This window comes from Falco cherrug, chromosome 16 (assembly GCF_023634085.1).
Source record: "Falco cherrug isolate bFalChe1 chromosome 16, bFalChe1.pri, whole genome shotgun sequence".
NCBI classification, from domain to species: domain Eukaryota; kingdom Metazoa; phylum Chordata; class Aves; order Falconiformes; family Falconidae; genus Falco; species Falco cherrug.
Genome location: NC_073712.1, coordinates 3,716,430 through 3,731,519, shown reverse-complemented (window position 1 = coordinate 3,731,519; position 15,090 = coordinate 3,716,430).

Genomic DNA, 15,090 nt, shown 5'->3' with positions numbered 1-15,090 from the left:
TCACCATCGGTCCTTGCACAGGCGATTAACTCCCAGCAGTCTGCTCCATCCCACCTACTGGTGGCCATCTCCCCTCGCATCAGACTCCCCTCATCCTGCCTGCTTTGATGTGGCCATCGGGATTCTGTCTGGCTCCTTTGGGTGGGCTAGGTGGAAAGCAGCGGGATTGCCTGCTGGCTTCCAACAGAAAAGGGGGAAATGCTCCTTGCTTCTTCTCCATGGCTTTCCATCCCTGTTTCCCCTCCCAAATTTCCTCACCTGCAGCCCACTTTTAGCTTTCTTTTTGGTTTTGGCACTTCCCCAGCTGCTCAGGCATCTCCAGCCCTTGCGAAGTGGTGACTCACTGGGATCCCTCAGAAAATATGGACAAGAGCATGTAGTAGACCAGGAAACAGGGATCCCAAGAAAGGAATGGGTCCCTGCCAAGGTCCTGCCTCCCGGGGAGCCCCCCCAGCCCGGGGGCAGGATTTTAATCTATGCCTGCACCATCCCAGGTGAGCAGCCCCAGGATTTCACCGGTGAGATTTAACCACCAGGGTCCAGCCTGGATTTCCCACCCAGGCTCCTCCAAACTGTCCCACAAGGCAGGTGGAGCAGCACAGATACAGGAGCAAACACATCTCAGAGTCTGAGGACACTCAGAGCTTCAATTTTGGTCCAGAACTCTCCAGAAAGCTTTAAGGGACCCCAATTGCTCTTTCCTGGTGTTTAATGACCCCAAGGTAGAGGCTGCTGGTTAACATGTTACCATCGCTCCACTGAGACGCAATAACCATCACCAACACTCTCGGTGCATTCACAGCAAACTAAATTGCATGAGCTGGTGCAACCCCTTCCTCCCTGGGTGCTTGCTACACGTCCAGGGTTTGGCACTGAGGTTGTTTCTCACACCTCACTCAAAATGCAGGCTGGAGCTGCCGTGAATATTTGTCTGCTTGTTGGAAAAAAAATTTCCCCAGGTTCTGGCTGGGAGGTGGGACAGAGGAGCCGAGAGCAGGGGAAAGTGCATGGCTCACTGCAAAACTTCTCAGCCAAGGTCCTCTGAAAGTCCTGTTGCACTTGCAGTCCTGGAGATGCTCCATCAACTCCTGCATCTGTATTTCCACACAGGATGGATCCGGGATCCTTCTCTGTTAGGAGCTCTGCGGCACACTGAGACCAAGCACGGATGGGGCGAGATGCCCTGAAATACCTCTAAGAGGGGGAACCAGGAGACAACCGAGACGTGGAGAGGACACCCTACAGCTTCAGAAAACATTATACCAACTAAGAAAAGTTAAGTGCCACGATCCACGCACCAGATCTAATCACCCTCCCCAGCATCACGCGGATGGCCACAAAGCCCTGGGTGTTCCTGCTGGGCTGGGACAGCCCCGGCCCGCAGCCTCGGACCAGCCAGGCCGGCTGCCAAGGGCTTCTGCGAAGGCGAATTGTTTGCAGATGCTCTTGGTGCTGGTCCAGGACACCCCGAGCTGCTGCAAACCAGAGCCAGGCACGCGGCACAGAGCAGACCCACGCTGCCCGCTCCTGGCTCCCGCTGGGCTTAAAGCCACGCAGATGCCAGAGGGATGCAAGAGGTTGAGTGACGGAAAGGCAGAGGGAGAAAAAAGCCTGGAGAATTGGTTGCATCACTATTTTCTCAGTTTTAACCGAGGGAGAGCAGTTGTCCTTTGCAATTCTCCGAGCTGGTGGCTGCCATCGCACAGCAGGGCAGAGGCGGTCTCCAAGGGCCCTTAGCCGGGATGCTGTGCACTGGGCAGGCTTTTCCCTCGAGTACCAGCACCCATCCCTTCCCCGGCTCCTCAGGGGAGCCCAAGTACATGGGCTGGGGTTTTGCCAGTGACCAGACTGGCAGCCCCTAACGCCGCCTCTACCTCCTGATGCTTTTTCTTCTCACCTGCTTCTTTCACCCCAATCCTGTCCCCCAGCACCGATGGTCTCCCACCGCATCCCCAGCAAACCACAGCCCCCCAGCTCTCCCCTTCCAGTGATCCCTGCTCCTGCAAAGACGGTGCTTGTGGCAGAAGGTGGCTTACAGTGGGCTGTGCCCAGTCACCCAGCATGTCCTTGACCCAGTCCTGGGCCCCCCCCCCCAAGACCTCACAACTCATTACAGCAATGACAAGAGCCAGGTCTCAGCAAGAAGCCGGCAATAGGCACCAAGAGCCCACGTCCTCCCCAGGGCCAGCAGCTATGCAGAGAGGGTGACTGGTTTTGGGGTGCTGGCACAGCACTGAGTGCTGCACAGAGGGCGAGGTGGCAGTTGTGTGTGTTGCTAAATGGTGGCGCTGCCACAGGAGACCAGCCAGTGTGCAGGAGCAGAGGGGACAAGTGAAGCTGAATCCGCTGCTGGCAGCCCACAATCAGGGTTCGCAGAGCTGGGACCCTTCAGCAGGGTTGGAGACTGGCTCCGAGCTGCCCAAAGGGAAGAAGGTCCCCCGACCTTGACTGTGGGTGCTCACCCAGAGCAGGCTTCACCTCTGAAGACATCCTGAGGACCAGGAAGATCTTTCCAAGCTGAACAACATGGAGAAAAGGTCCTTCCTCAGCCACCAGACCAATTCATATCTCCCCTCTCTGCAGGTACCACTTGCAAAAGCAGAAATGAAGCAAAATCCCACCCTGAGGTAATCCGGGTCCGGCTCAGCCCCAGTTTGCCATTCCCCATGGTGGCTGCAGACCCTCCGTCCTGGTACACTGCATCCCTCCTTCCTCCGAGCCACAGCATCACAGTGAGAGCTCTTATCATCAAGCAGGTGCTGCTGCTCAGAAAAGGACTCCCAAGGACACGAGCCAAGGAAGGTCACACCCCGCTCGGCTTGATTAGATGCATTAGAGACCAGCTCCTCACCCTCCTCCAAGGCCAGGGGAGCTGGGCTGTGATCTCCCTGAGTGACCGGCTCCGGTTTGCCTGGAGCTGATTGCCGGGGTCCAGAAGGGGAGATGACACCTACCTCCATGGGAGCCACATTTTCCCCAGGTCCAAAGGTGCAGCCCTGCAGAGTTCACCCTCTCCCCCAGCTCCTCTGGTCACTGTCCCCCCAGGGAGACAGGCAGCAGCTGAGATAATTTACCATTTAATGTGGGCAGATGGCTTAATTTAAACAAAATCAGACAGGAGGGAAGCCAGTCTGTGAATATCTTGATGCACTCAGCCTGTTCTCCCATCTCCCCACCTCCCTGCACTGCCCTTCTCCAGCAGCAGGTAAGGTCCCCACGCTGCCCAGGACATGGCAAGCACCTTGCTGCAGGGCTGGATCTGGCCCCAAAGGCTCCTCAGGTCCTTTCATCCTTTCTCCTCTCCAAGCTTTGCTATGCAGGAGGGAGAAAAAAAAAAATTCCAGGTGCAGCAAAAATGCCAGCCTCCCCCCAGCCCCTTTGCAACTCAGTTTGGTCTACAGAAGCTCTTGAGATCTTCACTTTGGGGGCTGCGTTGACCAATGACAGGTATTGGTGTGGTTAGAGGTGGTGGCTGTAGGGGCAGAGACCACCCAGCCAGTGATGGAGAGAGGGGCTGAGGTGGGCAGAGTCAAGGGAAAACTTGCTGGGGTGGGAGGTGGGTGTGGGGAAGCTGCTGAGCAGAAGAAGGGTGGGATAGAGACCAATAGGACTGCAGCTTCTCTGCTGTACCAGGCTAAATCCCTTCTTCCTTCTGTCCTGCTCCTCGGGGACACCCCAGTGACCATGATGCCCAGTAATCCCTTCCTAAACTCCGCTCCAAGCTGTGCCCCTCAGACTCTGCACTTCCACCCAAGACTTCATCATGCTTCTAGCTCTTCCCCATCTCAAGGTCCTCCTCCATCTCAGGGCACCTCCTGGCTTTTGCCTTCCACCCGAAACCCAAGCCTGCTCCGATACTCAGGTCCTATTTTATGCCCATCGAGCCCCTTGGACAGCAGGGTCCTGCCCAGGCTGTAGCTTCCAGTGCTAAAATACACCAGTGCCCCCCTGGCCAGACTGGTCAGCAGGGGCGGAGGCGGCAGATCTGAGCCAAAACCATCACCAGAACCCACTGGCAACCGCAGAGGATGATCAGGCAAAAGTATGATCAGGTGTTCAGCACTGCAGTTTGCTACCCAAGAGTTAACCCAGCACGGCTCCCCGTGCTCACGAGGAGAGCCAGGCAGCCAGCCCCAGGCTGGGCAGGCATCGCAGAAGCAAACACAACACCTTGGGTTGCCAACCACCATCCCCGCCTGCACAAGCAAAGCAACCCTGAGACGGAGGGGGGGGGGGGAACACCCACAGTAACTGCACCGACCCCCCTAATTTCCAGAACAAACACGGCAGGCTCTTATCTGTCAAGAGATGGTGATTTTCCTATAATTACCCCCATCCCCTATGCACATAACAAATCCATCCTGGTTATGCGGAGAGTTTTCATAACAGGTTGCATGGCCGTAGGTGATTGCTTTAAAAAGCTCCCCACCCATGGAGCCGCGCTTTCCGTGCCTGTTCCCTCTGCAGTAATAAACGGTAATAATAAGGCTGGGTACCACGCAGCATTTTATGGCCTGTCTAATGCAGGAAGTCAAAGTTACTGAACACAATGGTCTCTTCTAGCCACAAAAATAAGCATAATCCCAAAGAAAAAGACCAAACAGCCCTTTGGAAGTGGCAGAGCCTGCTGGCAGCCTTGATTTGGAATATCAAAGCTGTGTCTGGGAATTAAGCGATGTGTCTGAAGCTCAATGGTGCACCAGTGGCAGAACCCATGGCTGGTGATTTGCTCCTCTCCCACCCATGTCCATGAGCCTGCCTTGGGCACGATGGGTTTATGCCAAATGTGGCTGGATTATTCCCATCCCCCCCAAGCAATTTTCTCCCCCATTAGACTAATTAGACTCCTCCCAGCCCCAGCGAGTTGCTGTTGTTCCCAGCCTGATCGCGTGGCTCTGCCAAGGCTGGGGGGTCTTGGGGAGCTGCTCGGTGCCATATCAGCAAGAAGCAGCTGCTCTGCAGCGGCTCAGGGCGGTGATTAGCAGGGCTGATAGTCAGCCAGGACACACTGATCCGAATTTCAATCAGGCCAAGCAAAACCCATCCATCTGCATCCTCCACAGGGGAAATTTGGGGGGAGAAACCCAGAAAATGCTTCATCCTGCATCTTGGGAAGATGCTGATCCCTTGGAAGGGCAGTCGGCATGGGATGCTGAGGTGACACAGGGTGTGGGTACTGGCTGGGGTGGCAGGGTAGAGGGCAGCTGCAGAGGGGATGGTTTTGTCCTGCAGGCTGGAAACTAGGAGGGTAAAAGCAGCAAGGAAATGTGGGGAGAAGAGCCAGGAGCAAAGGTGATGGGGCTCACTAAAACTTCTCTTTTTTTCCTTCCTCCTGGTGAGGTTTTGAGAAGGATGGGCACAGACTGCGACCACAAGACCTTCCCTCAACAGCACAGGCAGCTTCTTGCTCACTGTGGAAGTTGGGGATCCCCACCGGCAGCAGCGAGGGACCCAAGTGCCTCAGAGAGACGCAAGCCACCCTGATTTACACCTACACTTCAGCTCCCCCTGCACCCCCTTCGTCCCTGCCCAGCCCATCGCCCTCCGCCTGCCGGGGTGGTGCCATCTCTGCAGCAGAGACAACGGGATTAGCATCGATTTGCCAAGAGCAGCAACCTCAGCACGGGCTCTGCCTGCTTCCACGAGCAGGCGAGAGCACCCACCGCCCCCATGGCTCCCTCCCCACCCCTCTTCCCCTCCAGCCACCAGCAGATGCTTTTGCAAAGCACCTGGGTTCCACATTGCCCATCAGAGGGTAAAACAGTGGGTCCTGACCCAAATATTCTATGCAGCTTTGAGACCTGAGCCCGACATGTACATCACCTCCCTCCTGCTGGCTTGGCTTTCTGGATACAGCCGATACAGGAAAAAACTGTTTTCTTATACCAGAGAGAGAAAAACATCCCTGGGACCAAAGCAGCCTGTTTCATCCCCAAATGGCTCCCTGGCTCCAGTAACGTCTGTACACAGAGGGGTTGAATGTGCAAACGAGACAACTCCTGGTGCATGTGCTGCCATTTGGGATGGGGAGATGCCTGCAGCCCAGATTGCTCCTGCATTTAAATTGCTTTTCATAGGAGCCCAGTCCCCGTTGCGGTCCCTGGGGGCTGGTGTGGAGGGGAAGCTGCAGCACAAGGCAGCTCCCCACCACCACGCGGAGGCCAGGCAGTCACCAGTGATTTCAAAGAGGTGCTGGGGAACCGAGGCACTTGAACATTTTTAATGATGCATGTCCCCGTCGGCTCTGGGAAGCCTTTAAAGTCAGGCTCCCTTTGATTAGACAATGGACCTGGAGAGACAAATGCTTCCCCTCCTCCCCCCCCATCCACCCCCCTCCGTACCCGTCCTGCCCCAGAAGGGCTACATTTAGAAGCAAAACCACCCATGAATTGTGAGTAAGGGGCGAGGGATGCTGCCGGAGAGCCGAGCAGCAGCCTTACATCCAGGTGCATTTAGCCCACGGTGTCTCCTGATGGGTTTTAGCAGATGGGGGACACCGAGGGGGCTCCTCACCATCCACCCCTAATTTATGCCCATCATTTTCTGGACTACAGGAGCCCTCGTTCTGCTGCACAGAGCCACCACACTTCCCCTGCCACAGCCAAGCGCAGAGAGAACCTTCACCTCTCCCAGCTTCTCCCCAGCGCTCCCGAAGCTCTGCTCTGGAAGGGTTGTTTCAGTTCAGCCCCAGCTTCTTAAAAGGCCATTTCTCCCCACAAAACCCAGCTCTGACCAGCTCATCAGCTCACTCTGGCTTTCAACACGCCAGTCAGCACCAAGGGCACGTTTGAGCCAGTTACGGGAATGTGACGTCCTTCTCCAAGAGGGACAAGCGCTCGGGAAGTGTGAAGAGCCCCCAGCTCCAGCTGACTCCCAATTATTCTGCTCAGAAATTGCTCTGTGGTATTTTTTGAGTCGTTAACGTCCCATTAAAAGCATCCCGTTAAGCAGAGCTGGCTGGCAGGGAGCTGGGCAGATGCAAGGCTGGAAGGAACCCCAGCTCTCCCATTATGGTAAGTTTTCCAAAACCCACTAGTTATGTCCCTAAATAGTTTCCTTCCACAAACAGCGAGATGGTGTCAGCTGCTTTTTTTAAATGAACAGCAGAAAATAACAAAAGAGCTGCAAATGGCAGCTATAAATGCAAAGCAGAGGCTGAAGTGTGGGGGTCCCACAGAGAGGGACTTGGGGGGGGGCTGTTGCAGGGAGAAGGGACATGTTCAGAGCGGATGATGCTGGCAGTGACCCTGCGAGGTGCCACCACAGCCTGGCAACGCTGCTTGGCCACAGCTTGCTGGCAGTCTGGAAGGAGCTGGTATTTACTCCAGCTGGAAGCAAGCAGAGCATCCTTACTGCAAGCTGCTCTCAGGGCTTCTCCCTTCCTGCCCTGGCCAAGCCCCCCACAGCCTCCATGCACAGGGGAGGGCACGATGCTCTCCTGCACACAGGGCGATGCTTCCCCAACAGGTTTAGGATGTATCTCTGCTCCCCCCCATGTGCTACCCACCCCCTGCCTGACCATCCCCGCTTCCCACCTGTGCTGGGAGCCAAGGTGCACGAGTCCTCTCCCAAAGGATGGCCACAGGCTCCTGTGGGAATGCAGCCAGGTTACCGCAATAAAGTCAATAGATAGCTGGAGTGCTGCAGTTTGTTTGGGGTTTTGTTTGTTATTTCTTTAGGGTTTTGGTTTGGTTTGGGGTTTTTTGGTTTGGTTTGTTGTTGGGGTTTTTTTTTTTTTGTTTGTTTGTTTTTTTTTCTCCTGCAGGCTGTTCCACAAATACCATTTTTCTGTGAGCAGAAAGCAAAGATGAACGCTAGCTCACCCCAGGAAAAAAAAAAAGCCTGATGATGGAGCAGCCTGGGCAGCTGGCAGTGATAAGAGGCAATTCATTTGCATGTGTTTCATGCAGCCTTCAAGATACACGTGGAAAAAAAGCCCCTTGTTACCACCGAGCAGCTGACAGGGTCAAGAGCCTGGCCGCAAGCACATGGTCCCCAAGCCCAGGGACACCAGGGACTCCCTGGGACACTCCAGCTGTGCTGTGACACCATCCCCAGGCACCCAGCCCTGTCACATCTTGCATCCCAGCAGCATGGCGAGTGCCGGGGTGTTAGTCCTCTCCCAACCCGTGCCAAACACTGGCCAAGACCAAGCTCCATGAGCTGAACCACGAACCTCAGGCGACAAAGTCCCCCTAGTAACACCCCCATGACTCCATGGGGAAAGACACCGTTTCCAGGACTATGCAAAACCAAGGAACTGGGCTGAAATATGACTTTTTCTCCATTTATTACCCATAAAAAGGTAGACAGACCATTTTCTGAAAGCAGCCTGAATAGGAACAAGTCTGCCTAAAATCGCTGTGGACACAGATAAAAGCCCATCGTGTCGGCTGCTTCCAATCCTGGAAAATCACCCCTTGGACAGGAGCTGTTTCAGGCATGCTGAGTGCAGGCTAGGGGTGGGAGAACAGCTATTAATGAAAGTGGAAGTGGTTTTCAATTTAAAAAAAGCAGATGACAACAGGTTTTTAGATCAAAAGAAGCCTTCTCACAGAAAGTATTCTGCTCGGGCAAAAAAATATTAATCAATCAGGCTGAGAAATGCTGCAGTAAAAATAGTTTTGTTTGGTACAATTTCTCAACTCGGATTTTGCTGGGAGGACATGGGGTTTTAAACATCCATTTCTTTTTTCATGAAAATGCCTTTGAGAAACCAAAAAAGTCTTAATGCAGATAGGATTTCCCCCCCCCCCCTTAGGTGAAGGATAGGCAAACACAAACTCTGCTTTGAAATCTGAGTAGATTTGCTCAACCGTGGCTGCTCTCGACTGGTTTGAAAACATTAAAATGCCAAACCATGTTGCAGAGAACGTGGCCTTGAGGTACCCGATTGCATCGTGGGTTTGGTGGCTCATGCCTGTCTGTGGTTGCAAAATCTCCATCTCCCTGTGAAGCTCATCTGCCCTCAGATCCAGCTGTAGGACAATATCTCACCAGGAGCAGCTCATCCCTCCAGAGATGCTCCATCCCAACCCTGCCCAGAAGTGGCACCACGTCACCCATCACCCATGGACCTGTCCCTGCAGATCCAAGGGAGCACGGATGGGGCCGGTCACTCCAAGAGCTGCCTTTGCTTTGTGCTGTGCAGCATCGTGCTTTACTGGAGGGGTTCAGCCCCTGCTGGGGGGGGTCCCAGCCTGGGGTTTTGAGGTTTCTACACACTGGATCACCACATGGAAATGTCTCATCATAGTAAAGAGAACGCAACTCTGAGGAAACACCTTGGCTCCAGCTTGGATCTCGGTGGGTTCAAGGATGGGGTTTGCTTGGAAAACTGATGACCAAGGCAGGATGATGACCACAGCCCCTACTGCTGGGGGCCATATGAGCAGAGACCAGCTCCTGGGGTCCCCCACAGAACCCACACCCACATCCACATCCCTATCAAAAGATTATCTCCAGGGGTGCCACCAAATGCATCCACAGAGCTCGTGGTTATTAGGACAAACAAATGACCATCCCGTTGCTGCATACCAGCCAGTCCTGGGTCTGGCTTGCCAAGTCTTCCCCAGTGCCAAACTGGGAGCGCTGGGTTTTCTGTACACTGACCTGCTTTACCACCCAGCGCTGTCACTGTGCCAGCAGGGATGGGTCCTAACCACAGTGCTGGGGACAGACAGGAGAAAATATATATAAATGTCTAGCAAGAATTAGTATTTTTCTTTTTTGTTTTCCCCTAGAAATTTCCAAGATTGATGCAGCAAGAAGGGGAGAAGGGAAGATTTGCCGAGCTAGAAAATAAAGGAGAACAACAATGTTCCAGTCTCTTCTCCATGGGAGACTCTTGTGGCTGATGTCTGTGTTGGCCAACAGGCAAACAGAGACAGGATGGTCCTGCATGTGACCCTGAGCAATCACCTTCATCATCATCATGATGTCCTCTTAGAGTATCTCTGCCCCCACACTGTGGACTGGAGACAACCAGCCCCTGGCAAAGCTGCTTCAGAGGCTCCTCAAGGCAGAGGAGAACACTGCCCCAACATGGGTAAGATCTGCTGACTTAGCTCATTTCATTCCTGGAGATGGGGGGCAAATTCCTCGTTCCACCATTCCAGGAGAGCAAACTCAAACCCATCTCTTCAGCACCGCATTGCTCCTTTTCCCCCGTAGCAAGGCACCAAGACCTCCCACTAGCCTCCGCCACCAACCAAGCACCCAGAAAGCACATCCAACCCCCAAAAAGCCCCACCAAAGGGGTACGGGGTGGGACAAGCAACGCAGCTCACCCCCAACCACCTTTTAACAGCATTGCACAACCCAACGCCCCCATCCCGGGTGGGAAAGGACCGGGATTTATAGCCACCATTCTCCTTCTGGAGCCAGAGCTTGGCCATCCCTTGCATAAGCTCCCTACCTGCTGCTTTTTTTTGCCTTTTTATTTTTTTTTTTTTCCCCCAAGGAAAACGGGTTGCCCTGGAGCTGAGTCTCCATGGAAACTTGGGTTTTTCAGACACTCAATGGAAAAGGCTGGCACGGAGACGCTTGTGCAGGAATACTGATTCAGCCCCAGCGTCTGTAACACTGACTGCATTTTAATCCCGCTCTGCTACCCAGCAAGCTAAAAATACCCTACACGCTGTCGCCTCCTGAACTCGCGTAAACAGCTTAAAGCAACATGGTGCTGCCAGAGCAGAAATTTCATGAATCAGCTAAAAAAAAAAATATATAAAAAAAATAAAAGGGTTGGGGGAGGTAATGGTGGGGTCTCCTCCTCATCACGGTGTGGGGAGCACCAGCGTTGTGGGGAAGGGCATGTCCCCACCCCAGGGATGGAGAAGAAGGAGCAGCGGGAGATGTGCACCGCACGGGTCCTTGGGGTTTTGTTTCACCTCTCCAAGATGCCCCTTTTCCAGGTGTAAAAGCAAGAAAACAAGGTTTCTCTGGGTGCCCAGCCAGCTGGGAGGAGCGGTGGATGCATCGGCACGCCAAGCTCAACACGTAGCACTAATGCAGGCTGGGGGGAAGGAGCCAACTGTCCCCAGCAAGGACTTTGGGGACAATCTGGGGAAGGGGTGACCTTGGCTGCCCGCTAGCGAGCCGGGACCTGGCACAGTGCTTTCCATTCTCACCCCCATCATCTTTGATGAAAAGAAAAAAAAAAAAAAAAAAGGACAAGGTCCAGCAGATGGTTACCTCTGGGATGCGGGACATGGGGGCTGCCTACGCTGCCAGCGCCCTCGCTGTGCTCACCACCGCGTCAGCCCAGTGTTACTGGGACCGTAATAGGCAAATAAGATCATGCTTTCCTCTCTCCAATTAGCTGGGACTGTCCTCAGCTGACTCCCAGAGCTTCTTATTGCAGAATACACAAACACCTTTTTTTTTTTTTCCTTTTTATAAGGCTTTCTTTCAGCAGCACACCCTTCCCTGGGAAGGAACGCCCAGAAGGGGAAACTGAGGCACAAGCCTGTTTGCTCAAGACCTGTCTGCAAGCTGGGAGCGAATCCAGGTTTCCCAGTCCCACCAGCCATGCTGGGAGCTGGGTGTCAAGTATTGCCCTTCACCTCCAAAGCATTGCAGCCTACAAACCCTCCCCCATCCATCGCAGAAACTCTCCTACCCTCAATTAGCACTGCCTCATAATTAAAAGGCTCTCAAAAGCCCAGAGCAGGGGGATGAATCCACATCTGGGTGGCTTTGTGGAGGCTCATCCAATGCAGCAGCCAGCTGGAAACTTGGGGTTGATTTTTCTGGGGGAAATTCTGCATTTACACATTTACTTTTGTCTCAGCTGCAGGGGAACAGCCAGCATTCCCAGGATGCTGCTTTAAACCTTTATTTCCCCTGGGAATGGGAGAAGCAGGGCACATGCCATGGTCAGCTCACAGTCAGAGGATCTAGGGTTGGTGCTAAACAGGGGTTTGCAAGCAGAACATTTCCCCCCTGCCCTGCCCAAAGTTCCCCAGTAAAAACCATTTCAGGGCTCAGCCATCCCCAGCATCCCCTCCTAAGCCTCTCCCCTGCTTGTCTGGCTTTCTCAACACAGATTACATTAGTGCAAAATAGGGATGGGGGAAAAAAACCCCAACATTTTTGGTCACTTTTTGTGGATTCTAAGAGCCAGAGCAATAAATCCATGCAAGGCTTGCGCAGCCCAGCTCAAAACAGGCTGCAAGTCTCATTCATTCCTTGATGGTACAGAAACATCATTCTGGGCTTGAGATATTTATTCAGTTTCATCACATTAAAAGAGTGGGAACTGGACACATTCCCCGCCACCATCCCTAGCCCTCCATGCCAAAACCCTCAGCGCCAGCCCCATTAAACTAAGAGCCTGAAGCATCGCTGCTGGGGGACGCGCAGAGATGGGGCGGCAGGGGACCTCTGCCCAGTTCAGCGGCTGTAAATCTGCAGGGGGGGCTTGAAGAAGGGGGGGGGGCTCATCCACCCCAGCCCCACATTTGGCTCAGCACCCTTGCATACAGCAGCAGTTTGCCAGGCAGAGGCACAATGGGGTGCTGGGACCCCAGTGAGCTCACTAGGCACTGAAACCCCATCGGGGGGAAGTCTTGGACCCCCCCTTCCCAGCTGCAAACTGGTTCCAGTTGCTCTGAAGTGTTGCAATGCACCGGTAGAAAAAAAAAGATGGTGGGAACAAAGCTGCCAGGAGGCTGGAGGGGGGGCTCCGAGGGGTTTCTCAAGTGATCACACCAAGCGTGGGGAGAGGGATCCCACCCAATGCTGACAAGCACCCAGGGCTCTGCAGGAGAAAGGGGCTTTGCAGGGTCCCACCGGTCCCAAACAGAGCAAGGGAGCCCCTTGCAGCATCTCTCTTACCTTCGCCATCCCTGCTCTGAAGCCACCATCAGTGATACCAACTGTACCAGAAACTGGGCAGCCCCCACAGCTGCTGGGGGTGGGTTTATAAACCCCCAGTGCCCCCAGCCCCAGCTCCTGCAGCCCCCAGGCTCCTCCAGGCAGCGGCAAGCACAGGTAGCCTCAATTAACAGCTGGGATTAGGGCAGGGAAGCAGCCTCCTCCTCTTTCCAAAGGTATTCAGTAGGAAGGAGGAGACACACCTGGCTCCCGAGGAGCGTCCCCCCTTTCCAAACCACCCCCCGGCAATGCCACAGCCCCAGGGAAGAGCCTGCTGTGAGGCCAAGTCAACCAGGCAATGCAGCGCACTGGAAGGTGCCCCTTGCTTGGGGCTGTTTAAGGGAGGGAACACGTGAGCATCACTGCTGGGTTCATGTGCACCTGGTGGGGACCTAAGCAGGTGCCAGGGGGTTGGAATTTCCCAAATCTGGGGGCCTGCGTGGCCACCAGAGAGCTGTCACCCTGCTCAGGTCACTGCAAGAGAAACACGGGGAGCAGCGGGGCGAGCTCCTCCCGGCCAGGGCTCAGGATAACTGGATAACGCTGATTTTTATCAGGCGTCTTCCAGCCGGCGGGGAAGCGCGCGTGGGTCTGCTCACGTCGAGCTGTGTCCCCACTCGAAAGAAGAAAATCTGTCTTAAAGGGGTGACTAAGCATCTTCACTTAGGAAAGGGGAAACTGAGGCACGGGAGAATGGTACCCGAGCAAACCAGCTGCAGAGAAACCCAACAGCCCCATGCAACGACCTTTCCCCACCACCTCCCCCTGAAACAGGACCCCAAAGGTGGCCTGGCTCCGGGTGGGAACCCCCTCTCCCAGCCCGGATCCGGCCCCTCCGTTATCCCTGGTGTGGATGCAGCTCCTCGGGAGCCGCTGCCCGGCCGCATGCTGTTCCCCTCCCAGCAGCTACTTTCCTAGATTAAAAATCATGCGCTCATCGCCTTGGCGCGGCGCCACGGAGCCTCTTGCTTGTTTTTATTGATGGCAGCGTCTTTCACTGATTAAAATTCCTTTAAGTGCACCCAATGGCTAACCCCAGCCCCGAGGCCGGGGATGCTGTCGCTGTCCCCCACCTCTAGATCAGGTCCTTCTGCTTGTGTTCGCTCCCCGCTGTGTGTCCCTGTGCCTCCTTCCCTGCTTGGTCTTTTCTTGGCTTCAGAAATAAAGGAAAAGTGTTAAAAATGCTCCTGGAAATGGGGGAAAGCGTGATTTTTGTTTGGGAAAAGAAAGGGGCTGGTGTCAGGGTGTGCGAGGCTCTGTCCCCATCCCTTGTCCCCCTTCTCCCACTTGGCTGGTGCTGGATTTATACCTAGAGGGAGGGAGAGCCAAGAAACTCGGGCCAAGAGGGGAGTCGTGCCAGCAGTGCCCGGACCCAAGCCTCGTGGCTCCAAACGAGCGGCAGCACTAACGAAATCCCTGCCAGCCTCGGGCTGGGGCTGCTGGAGCTGGGCTCGGTTGGGATCACCCACCAGCAGGGATGGGCTGTTCCATGGGGATATGGGGAACGCCGGGACCATCCCGCTGGGAAGCCAGATGCCTGGGTCCAAAACCGGTTTGAATTCCTCATGGGGACAGCCGAGGCATCGATAAACCAGCCTTTCTGCTCCCCTCTGGGCTCTCTCATGGCTGGCCCTGGTGCTCCCCCAAGAGCGTTTTGCCCCCGCGGGGGTCTGCCCTCTCCCACCTCCACCCCCCACCCGCCACGACCCTCCTGTGTCTCCACAGTCCGTTGGGAATTCAGGGTGCCCATGGCCATGCCCAGTGTGCAGCCCCAGCCCAGCGTGATGGAGCATCCAGAGCATGAGCTCAGGGAGCCCTGCGCTGGCTGTGGGTGTGGGATGGGGGCTTCACCCCCCTCCTGTGACACCCACGGTGTCCTGGGATGAAGGACCTTACCTGGGTGATGGCTCACGTCCACCTTTGTGCAGCTTCAGAAAGGCTCGGCAGCACTTCACACCCACCCTCCTGCCCCACACCCAGGCTGGGGCCATAACACCCTCCCCCTATAGCCCCCGGGGGGGTGCAGGGGGGGTTACCTCTCTCCCAGCCAACAGCCAAAGAGGGAGGAGGAAAGAGAGGGGCACCCTGGAGAGCCGGGGGATCCCTGGGGACACACTCGGTCCCTGAGCCACCGGTTTGTCCCTCCTGATTAATTTTTTGCACAGGGGTCCGTGGGGAACGAGTTGCAAACAGCCATTGTGGTACAGAAGG